Source organism: Phocoena phocoena, chromosome 7 (genome assembly GCF_963924675.1).
Source record: "Phocoena phocoena chromosome 7, mPhoPho1.1, whole genome shotgun sequence".
In the NCBI taxonomy this organism is placed as follows: Eukaryota; Metazoa; Chordata; class Mammalia; order Artiodactyla; family Phocoenidae; genus Phocoena; species Phocoena phocoena.
In genome coordinates, this window is record NC_089225.1 from 77,301,169 (window position 1) to 77,322,937 (window position 21,769).

General features: G+C 40.1%; 1 pseudogene; it reads left to right on the forward strand.

Moving 5' to 3' along the window:
- The first annotated feature begins 5,636 nt into the window (after positions 1-5,636).
- LOC136125985 (eukaryotic peptide chain release factor subunit 1 pseudogene) lies at positions 5,637-6,869 on the forward strand (annotated as a pseudogene).
- The last annotated feature ends 14,900 nt before the right edge of the window (positions 6,870-21,769 follow it).

The window sequence follows — 21,769 nt, forward strand, 5'->3', positions numbered from 1 at the left end:
CTCCTATATGAAGCAGAATCAGTGCCTCCTGTGCTACTTCATCCGTTGCTCTTAAAAGGATCCAGTGGGATACACCATGCAAAAGCATTTCATAATGTGGTGTCATAGCTTCTTCCCAGAAATGATTAATATGCCTCTCAGCCACTGAATGTCTCTGACTAAGGTTGAACTGCTAGAAAGTACAAATTAGATCACATAAATATTATTAAACTAAGGGCTGTACTTTTTTCTTCAACCAATATCTGATGATTTCTAAATTGACTTAACAAAGGGAATAAACAGAAACTGCTTATATTCTCTTTCATATCACAGCTTCTCATTGTTTAGCAATAACTCCAGTGTAACCGCACTCATCTTTGGCCAAGATAACTAATGCAATGAAACAATTCAAAACCATACACTGTTCTTTCAGTTTTCTCTCCTAAGACACCACAAAACTGGAATGACAGAGGAATGTCTTGGGACCACTGGATGTACTTTTTTTCATAATGAGTAATATATAAACATATTATCTGTTTAAAAGTCTCACACGATACAAAAATATAGAGTAAACAAAAAAAAAACACCCATCTTCACTCCCCAGAGGTAATCAGCCATCAGTCTGTCTGGTGTGCATCCTGCCAGACTTCTTTCTACAAATAGCTATATGTGTTTATATACAGAAATCTCGTATTCTGTTTTGTTATATAATAGAGATCATACTTTAAGAGCTGTCCTACAACTTGCTCTTTTGACTTTTTGTATATTTTCCCATGTCATCCATGCCTATCCACCTCATCTTTTTAATAGCATATGGTTTTCTGTTAGGTAAATACCCCAAACTTTACTTAACCTTAATGGGCCTCGATTTCCAAAATTACAAAACTTTGCTAAACTTTAAAACTTTTAAATCTCCATTTGATTGCCTCTCTCCAAATTTCACCTGAAAACCACTTCCAGTAAGTTCTAATATCTCCTTTCAATAGAGTCATTTTAAGAAAAGGCTGAAGAGAGGGTTAGCAGTCTACACTCAATGCTAAATCTTTCAAACTTCATTCCTTATTCATTGCTAACAGCATTTGTTCAATTAGTCCTACGTTTCACCTTCAGAGAGAATGGGCCTATACCTATGGGCTTTCCATGTTAAGCATTACAAACTTCAGCCTCAACACACACACACACACGCGCACACACACACACACACACACACACACACACAATGCCAAGACGAAAGAAAGAAGGCTTGCATGTGAAAATCTTAGTAAGCTATATGGAATTGTTTACCCAGGTAAGCGTGGTCTTGGGTCCTATAAAGGAACTAAATAGAATGATATTGCTAGAATTTTCCACAAGAGAAAAACTATCTTCACTTGGAATTTCCAAATTCAAATATTTGTTGATTGCCTACTATATGCTGAGAGGGGATCAAAAGTAGTCTGAGATTCAACCTCTGCCTTCTAGAAGCTATAAAACAGCTGGGGAGGTGAGGTTTACAGGAATAAAACAAGTAACTAACAATGCAAAGTAGTCCAAAGTCATTCATTTGAGTGAGCAAATGAATGGTTCACGCAATGGTGCTCCAGGAGGAGCTCTCAGGGACAGTAAATCAAGGGAAGTAACACCACACAATTCATTCTGAATAGGGCCCTCAGCACTGCAGTGAGGGCTTGAAACATAGAGTCAATTGATGAGGGTTATTTGTTACATGACTATCAAGTAGTAATTCTGAGTCTAAGACACTCCTGGACAAATGAATAGAAGTATAAGTGCACATCTGGTAGAAATAGGACATCATAATGCTCCAATAGGTGAAAACCCAAAAGATGCCACCTAGATGCTCAATACAGACCCAGAGCTATATCCAGAATCTCCCAACCCCTGCCCCTTCTATGGGTCAAAAAGGCTGCAAAGCACTATCTCTGCAAAGCTTTCTTGGAGGGATCAGAATTTAAGTTGTAGGCACTTTTCCTCTCCTGAAGGCTGACTGCATGTAAATACATTTAAAAACCATCACTAAGCATCTACTATGTGTCTGTTGCCTAAGTTAAGAGCAGATTAAGAAGACACATGGTTCTTACCTTGAAAGTGTTCACAAGTATCTGAACAACTGAACCCACCTCCCCAGCTAATGAATGGTAGAGCCTGAACACATTGAAAAAAAGGAGCAACAGGAGAACATACACAAAAAATATTTCTGTAGGCCAATAAAAAGAGGATATTACAAAAGATTTCTTGTGTTCGCTGATTCTTACAATGTTGAGCCTTATCATGCACAGGGCCTAGTCGTTTCTTTCAACTCTATGGACAGAACTGTTGTCTATCTATATATCCCTTTAATGGAGCTTTTAAATAAGTTTCAATTTTCTTTCTCCATTCATCACAAAGGTAGCCTCGATCTAAGCCCCAAACTGCCAATATCTCCCCTCAACAAATGACTAAAAAAATAAAGAAAGGAGGGAAGGAAGGAAGGGAGGGAGGGAGGAAGGGAGAGAAAGAAAGAAAGAAAAGAAAAGAAAAGGAAAGGAAAGAAAGGAAGGAAGGAAGGAAGGAAGGAAGGAAGGAAGGAAGGAAGGAAGGAAGGAAGGAAGGAAGGAAAGAAAGAAAAGAAAAGAAAGAAAGAAAGGAAGGAAGAAAGGAAAGAAGGAAAGAAGGAAGGAAGAAAGAAAGAAATTTTACAGTTGCTATGAGAAAAAGAGAACTGCTGTACCACATCAAGTCCAAGTTTGTACAGAGCACATGGTAAGAAGAAATACACTATACTGTAATTAAAATGACTTACAGAAGCAGCAAAGGCATAGCAGCATTCAGAAATACTAGAGGGAAAATCGAGAGAAGCAAGACATTACTGACTGTCTCTCACTAGAAGTCAAGGAAATAGGCGAAACAAAGTGTTCTTTGATGGCTTGGCAGCAGCAAAGATGGCAACAGTGTAGAACTGAGCTGATGAGAGGCAGCATAGACTCATTTCTGGAGCAAATTCGACTTCTTTAAGTTGCTTGCCATCGATTGTGAGTCTCATATAATAGCTGATTTTTTCCCCTACGAATAGACCTTTGTTCTCATATAGTACTGCACTCTTGAATGTTTCAGTACTAGTTACGGCGCTTAAGAAAGGCACCAAACACTATATTTGTTCAAAACAAAGAAGGAATCAATTATTAAATCATCTTTTCTAAGAACTCACCAACCTATAAATAAAATGTGTTTGGAAAACAAATATTTTCCTGCCTCTGCTGTTTTTACTTTCAGTAGCATTAACTTAAAAGGTACCATTTCAGGGCTTCCCTGGTGGTGCAGTGTTTGAGAGTCCGCCTGCCGATGCAGGAGACACGGGTTCGTGCCCCGGTCCGGGAAGATCCCACATGCCGCAGAGCGGCTGGGCCTGTGAGCCATGGCCGCTGGGCCTGCGCATCCAGAGAGGGCCTGCGCATCCAGAGAGGGCCTCCGCAACGGGAGAGGCCACAACAGTGAGAGGCCCGCATACCGCAAAAAAAAAAAGGTACCATTTCAGCAATATTTTTCTCAAAAAACGAGACTTATCAACTCACTTGCATTCAAGCCACTCTGGTCCTCTCCCTTTTTTTTTTTAGGAATGAAGCTCTATTCAAGGGAGCCTATGCTCATTAAAAATATCTCACAGCATTAATGTTCTCATTAGAAGCGTCAATGGGTGTGATGTCTTTAATGCTGGCTCTGTTTGTGTCTACTGCCCACCTGTGCAAATGTCTAAATGACAGCTGATAAACAATATATAAATCACTGCAAAAGAGAATCATGCAGAAAAACCTGGAGCTTAATTACATGTCCCAGAGCATCACCTCCAAAGATACAAAAGGTCTGATTGTTTTATCTATCTTGTGATAGATTTGGAATTAAGTGATCAGAGCCTCTACAATAATATTGTAATAAAAGATAATACTTAATTCCTTACAAAAGTGACATCCTTACCAAATAAGCTTAGTTTATTCCCGCCATTTTTCCTTATTTACTGTGCACCAGTAATGCACGGGAATGCAGCGGCTCCCCTTCCACTCCTGAAATGCATCAGCCCTCTCCCTTCTCACAGCTTCTGCACAATTCCCTCTGTTTAGAACATTCTATACACTCTCCCTCACCTAGTTAAATCCAATTCACCTTCCAGATCTCAATTCAAAAGGCCCTTGTCCAAAACACCCTTCCCTCACCACCCTACCACTGTCCCATCTAGATGAGATTCCCGTTACATAGGTTCTTGCAGCTTCCTGTGCTTTTCCCTCAGAGCGCTTAACAGTCTGTAGAGTAATTATGTAACTGTGTGTGTTATTTGACTAATATCCATGTTTCTACACCAGACTCTAAGCCCCGTCAGAACAGAGACTATGGCTGTTTTGCTTTCACTGGATTCTTGGAGCCTAACGCAATGCCTGGAATATAGTAGGCACTCAATTTTCTGAATGAATTTAGTAAGCAGACTCCATCGTGTCCTGACACCCTGCCATATAAATGGTCAGGCCAAATAAAGATGAAGTGAAGAAAACAGTGTTCTGAAAACTGTCTGATCAACCGGCTTGACGTAGTGCTAGTAAGTAGATTCTTCTTGGCGAATTCAGTTTATCTTGATCTATGCTATGGTCATGACCCTGACAAAGAACTGGTTTAGTCCTAAGGATAGCATAATATGATAGATTAGGTTCAGCAGTGTAGTTCAGAAAATCCCAAACAGCACTGGCTTAAACAAGATAGATGCATATTTCTCCCTCACTGTAAACAAGGTCTAAATACAACGTTACCCAGGACTACTACAGTGATCTGCAGTCAGAAGACCCAGGTTCCATCTATCTTGCTGCAAAAATCTCCTTAGCGTCTACTTTATGCTTCTACTTCATGATCCATCAAGGCTGCTCAAGTCCAGCCATCCCATCCAATTCTAGGCATCAGTAAGAAAGAGGTAAAAAAGCTTCCCCCTTTCTAGGAATTTCACACATAAGTCCTTTAGTCAGAATGCAGTCATACAGCCATACCTAGAGGCAAGGGAAGCTAGAAAATATAGTCTGTATTCTAGAAGAAGTTTATATTAATAACAAAGAAAGGAAGGCTGGATACTGGGAGACAATCAGTAGTTTCTGCCACAAATTGCAAAAATATTTGAGGGGATCTCGTTTGCTGTTCCTGGTAACAGCAGGTCCCTCCTCAAATGGATGCCATTTAAGCAAGACAGACCAAACGGGAGAAAGAAACCTGTATGTCCAACAACGGAATGTAATTCGAGCCTTGATATGAACAAACAAGTTAGTCTCCATGCAAGATAACCAAGTATCACCGTCACATGAGTTCTGAAATGTGTTTTTAGTTTTGCTTTGATTTTATTTTCTATTTTCATAAAATGTTTGTACCATTTACACGGTCCCAGAGCAGACTTAGAGTTTCATGTTTTATAGCCTGACAATTCTACTGCATACCACCTTTGCTTCGGTCTTTGAACTATTTTTTAGTCTTTGGGAGTTTCAACACCCCTCATGGATTTCAGATCATGAACAAGAGATGAAAATGTGACCAGGGGAACACTCATGTAAAAACCAAATGCAGGGTGTCCTACATCAGAGCCACCGCCCGGGAGGAGCAGCCACCGCCACCAAAGAGTGGGCCCTGAGGGAGAAGGCAGCGAGAACACAGCAGATGACCCCAGCGCTGCCAACAGGAACATGGAGATCTGGAATAGTAGGAAGCTCATTAAGAGTTTGGAGGCAGCCCGCAGCAAAGGCACAGGCATGATATCACTGACCATCCCTCCCAAAGACCAGATTTCACGAGTGGCAAAAATGTTAGCAGAGGAGTTTGGAACTTTAAGTTACTTTAAGTTACTAGCAAACTTTAAGTAACTTTTAAGTTACTTTAAGTTACTAGCAAACCGCCTTTCAGTCCTGGGAGCCATTATACCTGTACAACAAAGACTCAAGTTTTATAACGGAAGTACATCCAAATGGCCTGGTAGTTTACCGTGCTACAACTGTAACAGAAGAGGGAAAGGAAAAGAAAGTCAACATTGACTTTGAACCTTTCAAACCGGCTGATACGTCACTGTATTTGTGGGACAACCAATTCCATCCAGAGGCTCTTACAGCACTGCTTCCAGAAGACAGCCAGCTGGCATCATTGTAACAGATGGTAGTGGTGACTTTTTGGCACACTCCAAGGAAATACAAGAGAAGTCCTGCACAAATTCACTGTGGCTCTCCCAAAGAAACATGGTGGAGGAGGTCAACCAGCCTGCATCTTGCCCACTTAAGAATGGGAACTTACTAACTCTATCTGGAAAGTAGCTCAGACTGCAGGGCAGCTGTTTATTTCTGGGGACAAAGTGAACGTGACTGGTCTCGTTTTAGCTGGATCAGCTGACTAAAACTGAACTAAGTCTATCTGATATGTTTGATCAGAGGTTACAATCAGAAGTTTTTAAATTAGTTGATACATCCTACAGTGGTAAAAATGGATTCAACCAAGGTATTGAGATATCTACTGAAGTCCTCTCCAACGTGAAGCTCATTCAAGAGGAGAAGTTAATAGAGCGATACTTTGATGACGTCAGCCAGAGAGATGTTCCTCATTGGCAAAGCACAGGAGAGGACAAAATTGTCTATCAACTCCAGAGAAAGAGAAGGATAAATCTCATTTTACAGACAAAGAGACACGACAAGAACATGAGCGTGATGCCCCTGCTGGAATGGTTTGCTGACAACTATAAGAAAAAATTTGGAGCTATGTTGGAAATTGTCACAGATAAGGCACAAGAAGGATCCAAGTCTGTGAAAGGATTTGGTGCAATTGGAGGTATCTTGCAGTACCGAGCAGATTTCCAGGGAATGGAATACCAAGGAGGAGACAATGAATTTTTTGACTTTGATGATTACTAGGTAGTTGACATGGGTCTGGCGAAACGTGCCTCACCCTCCAGCATCCAACCCAAGGAACATACCCGTGGTGGAATCCAAACAGATCCCTGCCTTACAATTGGAACATTTCTAGAACTTAATCCACGAGCCCTGGATATTGAAAAGAAAACCGAAACAAAACCTGACCCAACCCTATACTTTGGTTTGTCATGGTATCAGCACAGCAGCCTACAGCGAAGTTCCTAAATGCCACTTTGGGCTAATTTTTAAATCCTAGTTTTTATTTTTATTTGACAGTGAAATTGGTTGCTCTTGTATTTTATGAAAAAAAAAATAGATGTTTTTAAACTTCATACATAGAAGCAAAAATACTTCCACTGCTGCAAACCTTCAAAAGTTAATAGAAATGAGATCATTCAATTGGAGAAAAATTAAAATTGCTGCATTTCACAGTGACCCATTTACATGGCATCCTCAGATTAGACTGCATAAGAAGAAATATATGTGGTGAATACTGGAGAAAAAAATACCAAATACAATCAGTCTAATTCTTCTCAAATGGCTTCAATGTGGGTTTTCAGTCAGGAGAGGGGCTTTTCATTTTTCTGCTAATCTCTCAAACACTCCCTTATAATATGTGCATTTGGGGTCATATGACTTCTGCATTTCCTAAAATACCAATGGTTGAATTGATAATTATGGAATAAAACTTACATAGAAAAATATACTCAAGAGGTAAGTCAAACCAGATTGGTACCTTCTTAAAAAAAAAAAGAGGGCTTCCCTGGTGGCGCAGTGGTTGAGAGTCCGCCTGCCGATGCAGGGGACACGAGTTCGTGCCCCGGTCTGTGAATATCACACATGCCGCGGAGCGGCTGGGCCCGTGAGCCATGGCCGCTGAGCCTGCACGTCCGGAGCCTGTGCCCCACAATGGGAGAGGCCACGACAGTGAGAGGCCCGCGTACCGCAAAAAAAAAGAAAGAGTTGGTCAGACTTCAACTACTAAACTCGAGGTATTTCAGAAATTAAGAGGAAGAGCTGGTCAAGAAGCAAGATGGGAATCCCCGAAACTGTTCTAAAAATGGCAAGCTAGTGACACCAGTGACAGCTGCTAGAAGCGTAAAGGAAACCTTCACAAAATTGCTAGATTCGACCTCACTTGTTTCTAGCGAGTCCTGCTCTGAGAGAAACAACGTTCTGTGCCCAGTTTAGATTTAGTGTGGCTACAGCAGTCTTAAAGTAAGTTTTTTTGATTAACCACAGCAGCATGTGGTAATGTTTTACTGCAGATAAGTCATCTCAGAAAGACAGATCCGAGGACATGGTATACTGCATAATAAGCAAACCTCACAATTTTCTGGCCCATTCTCCAGCCCACCCTAACACACACCCATCCTCTCTTAAAAGTAACTGTCTGCTCTTTGCAGTCAGGAAATTCTACAACAAGCCAGCCTGTGATCAAAGGCCTCTCCATCAGCTTCCCCAGATACATAATCTGCAGCTGGCAAAGACTCAGAAACATCCTCTTGACCATGAATGAATTTGATTTTTTGGACTGGAGGTATGCAAAATCATGTTATACAGCCCACAGTGGTCATGCATTTGAAGATTACTCCTCCTTTCCAGGACAAATTCTCTCTTTCTGAATCTCCGTCCTGTTTCTGAGGTGCACCAAGACATCAGGTCTGAAAAATTAGAGGAGAATTTCCCATTGCCAGGGAAGTCTGTCAGAAAAGCTCATGACTTAAAAGGAGAAAAGGAAAATAGAATTAAATTTGTCAATGTGTGAAGATGCCAATAGGCATTACACACGCACCCGTACACGCACAAACACACACAGTGCTAGGAGTCAAATATGCTTAGGAAACACTAACTGAAAGGTTTCTTTCCTGCAGACCTTCTCAGAGCCTTTAATATTGCCTATATGCACTATGGATCTCCAAGAGGGACACAGTAGACAGCTCTTCTACTTCAACTATTGTTCATCTTATATGGCAAATGCTCTGTAGAATATACATGGCAACATACTAGAATGGAAAGAAATGTATCAAGATTAAACCGGGCTGTCTCTGGGTAATAAAGTTTACAGGTAATTTTAATTCTCTGTATCTCTAAATTCTCTATCATGAATTGCTATTGCTTTTACAATCTGAAAAAAGTTAAGGATGAGAAAGAAAAACTAACATTTGAATCTATATTGTTTTAATACTTTTAAAAATCAGAAGTAACTGAAAGTGAGATTTTTTTCTTTCTTTTAAGAAACAGAGGTGCTTATTGTTCTTCAAGATTTACCGTATACCTCCAGTATGCCAGGTTCTAATGTAGGAGTAATAAAAAGGAAGAATTTATTTTGATGATTCACTACATAGTTCCAGTAGCCTGAAAGAGGAAAAGAAACTCTTCAAAGGTCTTCCCACTATGAGCTAATAAATAAACTAAAGCCTGCAAACATAATAAAAATACTTGTACAATATCAATATAAAAATATACATTTATGCTACTGTGCTTTTCCCCCTAATCATTTAAAAGATCTCCTTTAAATATAACCTCTTGATTTATTTTGTAACAGTACCCTATATATAAAAACTTGAATTGGAAATAAAACGTTATCAATAGACCCTTAAACTCTATCATTCATTCTTTCATCAAGTTATTAAATGCTTATTACATACTGGGAAATACGTGATTATTCTTGGAGAATTCCATGAAAGCGTGTCCTTCTTCATGATTAGTTATTTTAGCAGGTTATTATCTAAATAAATCTAATACTATTTATAAAATTAGAAAGAGAAAAATTAGCATAGAGAAACTAAAGTTATAACAGACCTACGTAGCAAATATTTTATGATATGATCCGTTGCTTTGTCTTATTTTCAGTTTGATAATCATGGTAACTTGGACTATCCAGAAAAGTAAAACCAAATTCTAATTCTGGCCAAAAGAAAACAATTTCAGTATGCTTGGTCCTAAGGCTTCCTACGTTTCCAGTTACGCCACGTTTAGCAAAAGACAGGAGGAGCCAGGCATCAAAGTCCATCTTTAGGGCTTCCCTGGTGGCGCAGTGGTCGGGAGTCCGCCTGCCGATGCAGGGAATGCGGGTTCATGCCCCGGTCTGGGAGGATCCCACATGCCGCGGAGCGGCTGGGCCCGTGAGCCATGGCCGCTGGGCCTGCGCATCCGGAGCCTGTGCTCCGCGATGGGAGAGGCCACGGCAGTGAGAGGCCCGCGTACCGCAAAAAAAAAAAAAGTCCATCTTTAGCAATTCTACAAACCACTTACTTGTCAAGGCGTTTCTGTCCCCAGTTACAACCACAGTGACTAGGTTAAACTAGCAAAGCCACCTCTCCAGGTTCACCATGAAGAAAAGAACTCTTCTTCTAACTCCTCCAGGCTATTCTTCCCATGGAATGTTTTCAGACAGTTCTGGGAATGACCCCCTTCCTCTCAGCTAAGGGGAAGGTCAAGAATGGTCAACAGGACACTCTAATGTAGGCAGACTTTGGGACTTGATTCACCCATCAAGGGAGGCAAAGGACATGCTTCTATTCATGTCATCTCCCAAGATGAGACCAGAAAACCTCTGTGTAGTCTCTCTACAACTCAAAGGGGAGGAACCCAGGGAAATTATGTCAGCTGGAAGCCCCAGTGTGGAAATTCTCAGTCCACCAGGTTAACCACACATGGAAGGGCCACAAATAGGTACAAGTTCCTTTGCTTCGAGACCTGAATAAAGAGGCCTAAATTTTGTGACTAGCCAAATAAGCAGCAAACTTATTTGCTCAGGGAAATAATATTGCCCTGCTCTAATTACAGCTCTGCTGGAACGGAGTTTCTATAAAGTGCTGACATTTCCTTCAATTTCACTGAGCAAGAATTCCAATGACTAAAGTGGACCCACAACACCATACTAGAAAAGCCATTCAGAGGAATAAATTTCCACAAATCAAACCAAAGCAAAACAAAAATAAACTAAGTCGACCATTTTTGAGTATTTACTATACACATATATTCACTAAATATGCAATGTGTTTCTAGTTCACACTACTGCATTTGTCTTACGATGTCAACAGCAGCAAGAAAGTCTGTAAGACTAGCTCAAAAGGATTCCTAGAGAGCCTAAGAAACAAGGAATCCTGTGCCTCAGAAGTACAACTTTTTTTTAAGACCGAAAAAAAGAAAAAAAAAATTGTTTTATAAGTAAGAGAAACTTGGGCTTGAACTCTAAATTTTGTGTTAATTGAATCAATGTTAATAAGTTCAAGCTAGTTGGGGCTTCCTAAAACTCACTTGTTAAAACAAATAAATGAAGGCCAAGAAAACATACAAAGAGGAAATATTTGTGGGCCCAAAACAAGGGAGTTAAGAAATCAAACAGCACTATGAATAGGCACAGAACTATTGTTTATGTCACCCACGAACACAGACATGAAATGACCTATGTATAAAAGTTAGCGAACAGTCATTGACATTGTATACTCCAAGGCAAAAATATCAAAATAACCAAATGCTTCTCACACATGGGAGCCACATCTTAAAAATGAAAAGAAATTCAAAACAACTTAGGTGGCTACAAATGACAAAGGAAGCAGCTGCTGTTAAAGTTTCAAGTTTCTTAATAGCTCATGTCAGCAGCCACAGTAAAAAACAGGGTAATTGTTTACATGCTTGGGCACAACACTCTTAAGGAACTACCCATGGTATAATGGGAAAATTGAGATAAATCTGTACATCAAGGGATACAATGGCATTAGGAGAAAATTGCTACCCACTCTCTTACTAATTTAGCAGATAAGAAGAATGTGTCAGCCTCAGATTGGTCAGTATCTAAGTAGTGGGCAGTAATTTTTATTTACTCCCGTCTTTCTGAAGAATTTAGAACGCTTCTAGTATTATTTGCTAATAATCATTTCTATTCATTGCCACCAGGCATATGTCAGGATAGAGGTGAGACAGAATACCGTGTGTGTCTCTTATGTTAATTGAAACGGTTGCTGAGGAGATAGAAAAACAGAAAATGGGGGAAATGACAACACGTACAGAGACTATTTACTATTTGCTTTCTATCCTCAACAAAGTTTTGGCTTGACAATTTTTTAAAGAAAGCCACCTCTACATCTCAAGCAGTGACGCAGATTATCTCTTCAGCTAACCCCCTGGCTCTATCAAGATGATTGATCACTCCATTCCTGGTAAAAATACATGGATAGGTGGGTAAGTCTGTGGGTAGCCAATCTTGAAGGCTGGCTACCCACAGGTTGGCTACACACACTGCTTGTTTTAAGAAAATATATGGAAATGTCCAATTACAAAACAGATTAACTCAAGGGTGCTCATTTACCTTACAAAATAAAGAGGCTGTTTGCTATAGTTTTTTTTATCAGGTCAAGGGGAAGAGGAAACTCGAGAGCAAAGTTGTTTGTGGAGTTATTTTTCGTAACAGTGGTAGCAGTTGCTGGGCCGTCCCATGAGAATCAGCATGGTGATTCTGCACTCATCCCTCGAGTCAGGAGGCAGCTGGAGCATCACAACTGACTGTGACTCCTAAGGACACGGGGATGTCTTCACGGTCAGGAAAAATTAAAAGCATCGAGGCCATTCAAATCAAAGTTGTACCTAAATTCCTCCAGGAACATTTTAAAAACTAGGAAGGCAAGAGAAATAAAATATATTCCCTGATATAGCACTCAGATGATCATGCAACCTCTTTTATCTCATGGAAATGGAAATAGAAAACAGGGGAAAAAATGGGAAAAGGGAGGAGTATTTTGGATTCTCCCCCAATGCTCCATTCCTACTGTTTTGTTCTGTCCCCAAACCAGAAAATGACATCAGGAACGTGAACACAATGCAGCCACGTGAGCCCTGATGAAGGCCAGGCTTTGATGAAGGAAAAGGAAGGAAGAGAATAGGCAAAATATGAAGTCCAGTTATAAGGCCACGAATAACTATGCCCTGGCGCACATAAACCATTCCTACATTCTTAAACCATTCCGCCCAGCCAGCCTACAAAGGGAGCTTGAATTCCTGGGCCCCTGGCGCTGCCAAGTATCCCGCTTTTACTGTAACAGTCTCCCCATCACCACCCTTGTCAGCCCTTCCCATCGTAGCACCTTACCCTCATGCTGCTGCCAGATTTGCTTCCTAGCACATATTTTCTAGAGCTCAAACGCCTACAGCAGCTCCCCAGGGTCAGGCACTACGCTAAGGGCTTTTCGTGCATTATCTCATTTCATCCTCACTACAGTGCTATGAGCTATATTCTCATTCTTTCCATTTCACAGATGAAGGAATTGAGGCACAGAGTAGTTTCGTAATTTACCCAAAATTACACAGCTAGGATACAGCGAAACACTCACAACCCCCATGTTTTAACACCAACAAAATAAAATCCAAACTCTCCAGCCTCGCCATCAAGCATCTCCGTATCTTTCCAGTCTTATTTCCATCTCTTCCCTTTCGTTTCTTCCTTACTACCTGGCACAGCACAATGCAGTCCTCGTGATGAATTCGTGTTGATTGAATGAAATGTCCAAACTAATGAATGATCAGTTTTTATTTCATTCAAACATGGTCCTTATTTTCAATGTCACGGGGAAAAAACTGTTTCAGCGTCTTCCCAGGAAATCTAATCTTTGAACATGACACCAGGCAACAAAGAAATTGCACAAGAACGTGTTAGGTTAATTATTCATCTCCTCACTGTCAGCAAGGGCTTCCAAGCAAGGCAGCGGTAACAGATCTACACCCAGACATGTTACAAGTCACACTAGGGTGGGGCATGGTTGTTGAATATGGGTCCCCAATCCAGGAAACAAACTCCTTACAATACACCCTTTTGTTCCTTGAAAGAAAATTTGTCAAATCTATCATAGGGCAATCATACTGGCAGTAGTCCTGAGTACCTAGAGCAAAATCGATTGCTTTATATAAATTAGGTTTTGCTTGGTGCCAACAAGTAGGATAAAGTAAAAACCCAAACTTAATTCATACAATACTTCACAGGATACAAATCACTTACACATAACCTCTGACATCATCCCCATGGCAACGTTCTGAGGCCTTATTATTCTCCCCATTTGGCAGAGGCGGAAACTGAGTGCAAAGATGATGAGTAATGTACCCAAAACCACACAAAAGACAAAAGACAAGAGACCAAGTCTTCTCTCTCCAAGTCCAGCCTGAGGGTCCCAGGTATGAAGAGCAGTTATTTTCTAACAGACCTTTCCCTCTACATACAGCCTCTTCCATGATAAAGAAAGGTTCTGCCCAACTTAGTACAAGAGTCCAAGCTGAGGAGCAGAGGCACCCAAGAAGAACCAGGAAACGGCTGGCAACAGGTTTCTGCGGGCTTAAGACATTGGCTCCATCAACTGTACATGCTAAGTAATGGTTCTGGACAGGGTCCCTTCCTCCTCCTTGTCCCCCCTCCTCCTCCCTGCTCCCCAAAATACCTGAACAACCCAGAAGCAGAAACGAAGAAAGTAGCAACATCCACACTTGTCCCTCCTGGCTTCCTACCCAATGCTGCAGTAAGAGCAGAGAGCAGAGCCTCATTACCTTCAACCTGGGGAGGGGGATGGGAGGGGAACTGTGATGGTTAATTTTATGTGTCAACTTGGAGGGTGTGTTTGGATTAGATTAATGTTTAAATGGATGAACTCTGGGTAAAGCAGATTACCCTCCATAATGCTGGTGGGCTTCATCCAATCAGTTGAAGGCCTGAATAGAGCAGAAAGACCAGCCTCCCCAAGCAAGGGGCAATTCTCCAGCAGACTGCCTTGGGACTGGAGCTGCAGCCATTCCAGTGAGAGCTGCATTAGCTCCCCTGGGTATACAGGCTGCTGGCCCACACTGCAGATTTTGGACTTTCCATAATCATGTGAACCAATTCCTTATTAAAAATGCCATATAGATAGATCATATATGTATGGATAATTTATATATATATATATATATATAAAATAGTGTGTGTGATATATATATATATATATATATATATATATATATATATATATATATATCTCCCATTGGTTCTGTTTCTCTGGAGAACCATTATTAACACAGGGACCAATTGGCAATGGTGGAATATTATGGGAGCAGATCTTTGCTACAGATGAAGAAGGATCTCTGGGATGATGAAAAGGAACTCAAAGCAGAGAGAGCATGTGGTGTCCATGTGGAGGGAAGTACTGATGTACACGTACTTCGAGGAATGACGGTGGGGGGGTGCTGGAATTGAGAAAAGTTTTGCTTAGGGAGAACTAACATTTTTATTTATACAAGGAGAAAGTTTATTATTCTTGAAAATTACATAATATGTAAGAAAAATGTGGTCTAAAACTCACTTTGATTATAAAAATCCCAATAGAAAACATATTTGACAATTTTTATCAATTTAACCTTCTTTTACGAAAGAGGAAGAACTTCCCAATTTTGCTCTATGTGTGGAATAATCAAGTGGCCACCAGCATACTTTTATTCAAACAGTATGCTGGGAAACAAAAAAAGTTTTTATGACAGAGCAAAGGGAAAACACAACTTCCTATTTGTTTTAGATATGTAATTTAAGCAAACACAACCATTAAAACACATAATCTCTTCATCAGCTGCACTAAAGTTTATTTTTAAACAGATATTCAAAATATTTAAGCCATAATCCTATCACAGCTGCAGCTGGATCATCAATTGTCGAGTTACAGGTTTACATTCATTCTCACCAAAATGTCTACATCACTACAGTATTTATTTTGAGGATATTTTTCATGTGGATAATTAAAAGCATACAAGTCCACATACATTTCACTTTTATTATCAAAGTAGTTTTCAAAGATGTTTCTAGGCCCAAAATATACGATAGGTGTTAACTAAGGTTAAATTCTAAAAGTATTCTTTCCATAATGAAAATCTGCACCTATAATAAAACACTAATGGGAGAATGATGACTTACTTCAGAAATTTTAATCTACTCATGAAAACCAATTTCTTTTGGTGGCATAATTTTAAAATCACTACACTAGACAATGACAGTTAAACTTATCTATCAGTTGGGATGTTTTCAGCTGCAAACATCAGAAAAAACAACTAAAATTGGCTTAAGCAATCTGGACATTTATATCTCTCTTAGCAAAACCTTTTGAGGTAGGTTGTTCTAGCCTGAGTAGGTCAGTGGTTCAGTGATGTCATCCTTTTGCTCTGCATCTTTGGTAGTTGCTGACCACCTCCTTATGATTGCAAAATGGTGGCAAAAGCTCCAAACAACACATCATCACACAAGAATGTCCAAAGTAGGAACACTGGAGGCAGGGAGAGGTAAGGAGTATGTACTCCCTGAACCTCTCTCTTTTTTATAAGGGAGAAATATCTTTCCCAGAAGCCCCCAGTCTTCCAGTAAATCTCCTGAACCAGAATGAAGTCACATGACCCCTTCTAAATGAATTTGTGCCAAATGGGAATAGGATTGCCATGATCTGCTAAGAGGTCTTCATTCATCCCCTGGGGTTGGGCACATTGCAGCCGGATGCCTGAACAAAACTGGGATTCTGTTAACAAAGGAGAAAGCGGGATGGGCAATCAAGAGTCACTTCCAAAGATGGATAAAGAATAGCTTATATTATTGAATGCTTTTAGTACCACTCACCTTATTATGCACTGTTTATACATTATATCATTTAGTTCTCACCAGTTAGAGGCCATTATTATCTCCATTTTCCAGATGAGGAGTGGTCATATAGTTTCTCCAGGTAAGTGCTAGAAATAGGACTGAAATCCAGACAGTCTGACCCCACAGTCAGCAAAGGCTTGGTTTGGGTGGCTACAAAAATTTTAAAGCAGAAAAGACAACTGAGGTGGCTATAAAATTCATCTGGGGAGGTAAGCTAGTAAAAGGAGAAAAGTTTTAGGGGCTTCCCTGGTGGCACAGTGGTTAAGAATCCACTTGCCAGTGCAGGGGACACGGGTTCGATCCCTGGTCCAGGAAGATCCCACATGCTGCAGAGCAACTAAGCCCGTGCACCACAACTACTGAGCCTGTGCTCTAGAGTCCTCGAGCCACAACTACTGAAGCCCGCACACCCTAGAGCCCATGCACCACAACTACTGAGCCCACACGCCGCAACTACTGAAGCCCGCATGCTCTAGGGCCCGTGTGCCGCAACTAACGAGCCCGTGTGCTGCAACTACTGAAGCCCTCACGCCTAGAGCCCGTGCTGCACAACAGGAGAAGCCACTGCAACGAGAAGCCCGCACACCACAATGAAGAGTAGCCCCCACTCGCCACAACTAGAGAAAACCCGCGCGCAGCAACAAAGACCCAATGCAGCCAATAAATAAATAAATATTTTTTAAAAGGAGAAAAGTTTTAAAGCCCCTCAAATTTCAAATAAAAGGCATCTTATTTCACTCTTATTTCACCCATTTTTACTGCATTAAGGCAAAGAAGGAAGAAAAATTATTCCAGCGTTCCACTTTAGAACGCTCCTCTTAAAATATCTTTTATTTATTGCTAAAATTTTTTGTTTTAAACTTCACATATATTGCCAACACCATAAAATAAAACTGTTTATTTCTTGATAATCTTTTTACATATTTTATTACAATATATAAACACATACATTTTACTTTGCTTTCTTCCAAATCTTTTTCACTTCCAGTCTTCCTGAATATCATTTGGAATAGCTAAAAGAAAATTCCACTTTTATCTCTCGATTGTTGTCCACCTACATTCCTTCTAATTTTTCACCATCAGAAATAACAATACAATAAATGGGGGTTTTTCCTTATAGCTTTTTTCTTCTGTAGCAGTTTGTCTTTAGAATAGGTTCCAAGAAGTGGAATGGCCAGGTCAAAGGGTCTGACCATTTGTATGCCTTTTAACATCCACTGTCGATGGGCTTCAAAAAGAACTGAGCTATTAACATTGCTGCCAGAAATGTAAGAATGTACTCATTTTCTCAGGTCACGTTAGCTTTGTTTTATTTATATTTGTATTCATTAAGTAGCCATAAAATGGTTTCTCATTACTTTTTTACTTCCATTTCTTTGATTTGGAGTGGAGCATTTCCCCATAGGCGTGTGCACAAGTATTTCCTCCTGTGAAAAACCTGTTCCTATTCTCTGCTCATTAATCTTTCTGGGTTTTAGTGCTGTTGTGATTCACATATTCCAAAACAAAGTTGGCTTAATTTCATTTCTGCAAACTGCATGCAGACTAAATGACTGGTTTATCTAGACTTACACTTGGGTGGACCCAAATTCCAGCTTGTTTCCCAGAATTCCTAGATTTCAACAACTGAGGCATAACTGTCCATCTTAGTGATAAAAATATGAACAAGAATGTTTCCACTGCTTATTTTTTCCCCCAAGATACATATTAAGACCACTACACTCAAAAATTCTAAGAGTAATATTAACATATATACATCAATCCTTGTTTTCATTGTCAACTACACTCTGCAGATAAAGGATCATCCTTTCACTATGGGATAATAGCCTTTATAAGATTTCTTTTGTGCTTTTATCCCAAAATTGCTAGGTAGGTGCAAACTCCTAGGGGAAAAAAAAACCAGTATCTTCAGATTTTGTTTTCCTTAAGTATATAAAGAGGAAAATAAAGCCTCCTCAAAACAACATATACAATAAACTCTTCAATCATCTTTTAGCAAAAAAGAAAAGGCATAAAAAGGGGCAAGAAGGATAAACTAGGAGTTTGGGATTAACGTATAGCACAGGGACCTATATTCAATATCTTGTAACAACCTACAGTAACGGAAAAGAATCTGAAAAAGTATATATATATAATATATTATATATATATATGAACTACTTTGCTGTACACCTGAAACTAACACGTTGTAAATCAACTATACTTCAATACAAAAAGAAAAAGTAAAAGCATAAGGCGCATTGTTATAAACACTTTTTTTAGACTCTACCACTCTGCCTCTTATCTCCTTCTGTTACCTAAATATTTATTCTCAAACCAGAATCACTAAGAGAGCCTTTTAAAAATATAGATTCCCACCCCACGCCCCAAATCCGCGGGGCTGCAGCCTAACAATCTATACTTTTAAAAATTCCCCAAGTTTCAAAATCTTTTAGCTGCAAAATTCTCATTTTAAACTAACTCTTAACAAGAACCATAAGGCTAATATTTAAAGTGATTTTAAATCCTGCTAAGCAAAAGATCTGCATTTACTTCTGTAGTGTTTTGGGAAAAGCTCTTGAAAGATAATTTACGCTCTTAATTAATCTTTTACCTAAGAAAGAGCAGACGCCAGAGACAAACATTTTTGACTCTCAGCCCTTTGCAAGGTAAGGTAAGGATCACATGGTATCCAGGACCAACACTGGTACCAATTTACCCTCATAGTGCTTCCTGAAGGAAGTATTCAGGAATCCCTAGTCCTATTGCAAAGGGCTTGTTATTGTTTTTTCTTTGTTTGCTTGTTTATAAATAACCAAAATCAACTTGTATGAGGGTAGTCAACCATAAGTAATTTTATTTTTTCAAACTTTTCCTTAATGTTATGGGGAAGTTATTTTTTATGTTTCAGGAGAAAATGAAAGGGGATTCGTAAAAAACCTATTCCCCATTCCCCATTTATTCACTGGCTGCTTTTGAATTCTCTTTGCTGTCAGACATTATTAGAATCTTATTCTAAGATGTCCCAAAGCACAGTGGATAGTTTATTAATGCCTTCAGTAATGCTGATTTCTGCATTATTCTATGAATATCAGTTATTCTATATGTATGTATTCCACATATGTATATAAAGAGAAACTTGGATGCACTTGAAAACCAGAAGAATGTTAACGCAGAAGCCTTCGTAAGTCAGTGCTTTACTAACTCTCCAGCGTATTTCCACATAGGTATTTAAATCACAGAAAATCACTTCAGCTGCAGCCTCAGCTGGGTGGAGAAAAGGCCCTGTGGTTAGAGTTTTATCTTCTTTCTGTAGCCAAGAAAAAGAAAGTCACACTATGTTAGGTGGACGCTCAGCAGACAAGGGCAACACTATGTGGTCCTACAGTCAACAAGCAAAAGGGTTAACTGTGGCCTCCTGCACTGACTCAGTCTTATTATTCAGCCTCATTCCAGAAACAATATTAATAAGCAGGGGTTCCTTGAAAGATTAATGTTTCTGAGCTCAGCCACCCCCAGTGGGAGTATTCTCTATCCAATTCTATAACACGCAGGCTGCAAATCTTCTGGCCTCATTGAACTAAAACAGGTAAAAGCACTCAGTATCTTCCTCCATGGTTTCATGTTAAGCTTTCAACTCCCGCCTGTAATCGGCCAGAAATTTTGGTGCTTCCTGAACTATCCTACTGAAGCATCCTAACAGCAGAGGAGCAGGTCCCAAATACAAAATTAAATTACTCTCCCTTGGGGTTATCTTAAGATATCTTGTATATGTTCCATCTTAGTCTCTGTTGTATTTATGCATTTGCTTTAATAGCAAATAATGTTTCTTCTAAAACTCTAGGAAAAATGGGTACTCCAGAAGGAGGAAGATGTATTACAGCACTTCGTGTACCCAGTGGGGTGCACACCCATCAGATTGTCTGCCTTATTCAAAACGTTCCCCTTCGCAATTACAAACCACCTCCACAAAGCAAGTTCCTGAGAGCCATTTGTGCAATATGCCGCCCCAGGCCCTCACGGCGTTAACCGAACCACAAGGCCCGGGGGGGGGGGGGAACCAGGAGGTTCCCCATCCAGGGAATGTGAGGAGATGGAGAGCAAGACGTCTCTCTCTTTGGCTGGAGCTGTAGCCACGTGTCGCCCTATGTAATCTGAGGAGACAAGAAATGTGGTCTTCAGAAAGGCAGCAAATGAAGAAAACAGAGAGAAGCAGAGGTGAGAGGTAGAGTGAAAATGCCACCTGGGTCCCCGAGATGTCCAGTCAGGGGGGCCAACCTTCCTGGAACTGGACTCCATCAATTTGGAAGCTTAGCTCTCTGAGTAGTTCACCTCAGCGCACCACAGGGAACTGCACTTTGGGAAACACAAGCTAAAGTGATGGAAAAGGCAACCCAGGGCCTTGTTCATCATAAGGTGAATCACTTTTGCTGTGGGTGCGACCTTTGTTCCAACAGCAATTCTTTTTTTTTTTTAATGTTTACTTATTTTTTCTTATTAGTCACCCATTTTATACACATCAGCGTATACATGTCAATCCCAATCTTCCAATTCATCACACCACCACCCCCACCACACACCGCTTTCCCCCCTTGGTATCCATACGTTTGTTCTCTACATCTGTGTCTCAACTTCTGCTCTGCAAACCAGTTCATCTGTACCATTTTCTAGGTTCCACATATATGTGTTAATATCCAATATTTGTTTTTCTCTTTCTGATTTACTTCACTCTATATGAAAGTCTCTCGGTCTATCCACGTCTCTAAAATGGCCGGATTTTGTTCCTTTTTATGCCTGAGTAATATTCCACTGTACATATATGTACCACATCTTCATTACTCATTCTTCTGTCGATGGGCATTTAGGTTCCTTCCACGACCTGGCTATTGTAAATAGTGCTGCCATGAACACTGGGGTTCATGTGTCTTTCTGAATTATGCTTTTCTCTGGGTATATGCCCAGTAGTGGGATTGCTGAGTCATATGGTAATTCTTTTTTAGGTTCCTTAAGGAACCTCCACACTGTTCCCCACAGTAGCTGTATCAATTTACATTGTCACCAACAGTGCAGGAGGGTTCCCTGTTCTCCACACCCTCTCCAGCATTTGTTGTTAGTAGAATTTCTGATGATGCTCATTCTAACTGGTGTGAGGTGATACCTCATTGTAGTTTTGATTTGCATTTCTCTAATAATTAGTCATGTTGAGCAGCTTTTCATGTGCTTCTTGGCCATCTGTATGTCTTCTTTGGAGAGATGTCTATTTAGGTCTTCTGCCCATTTT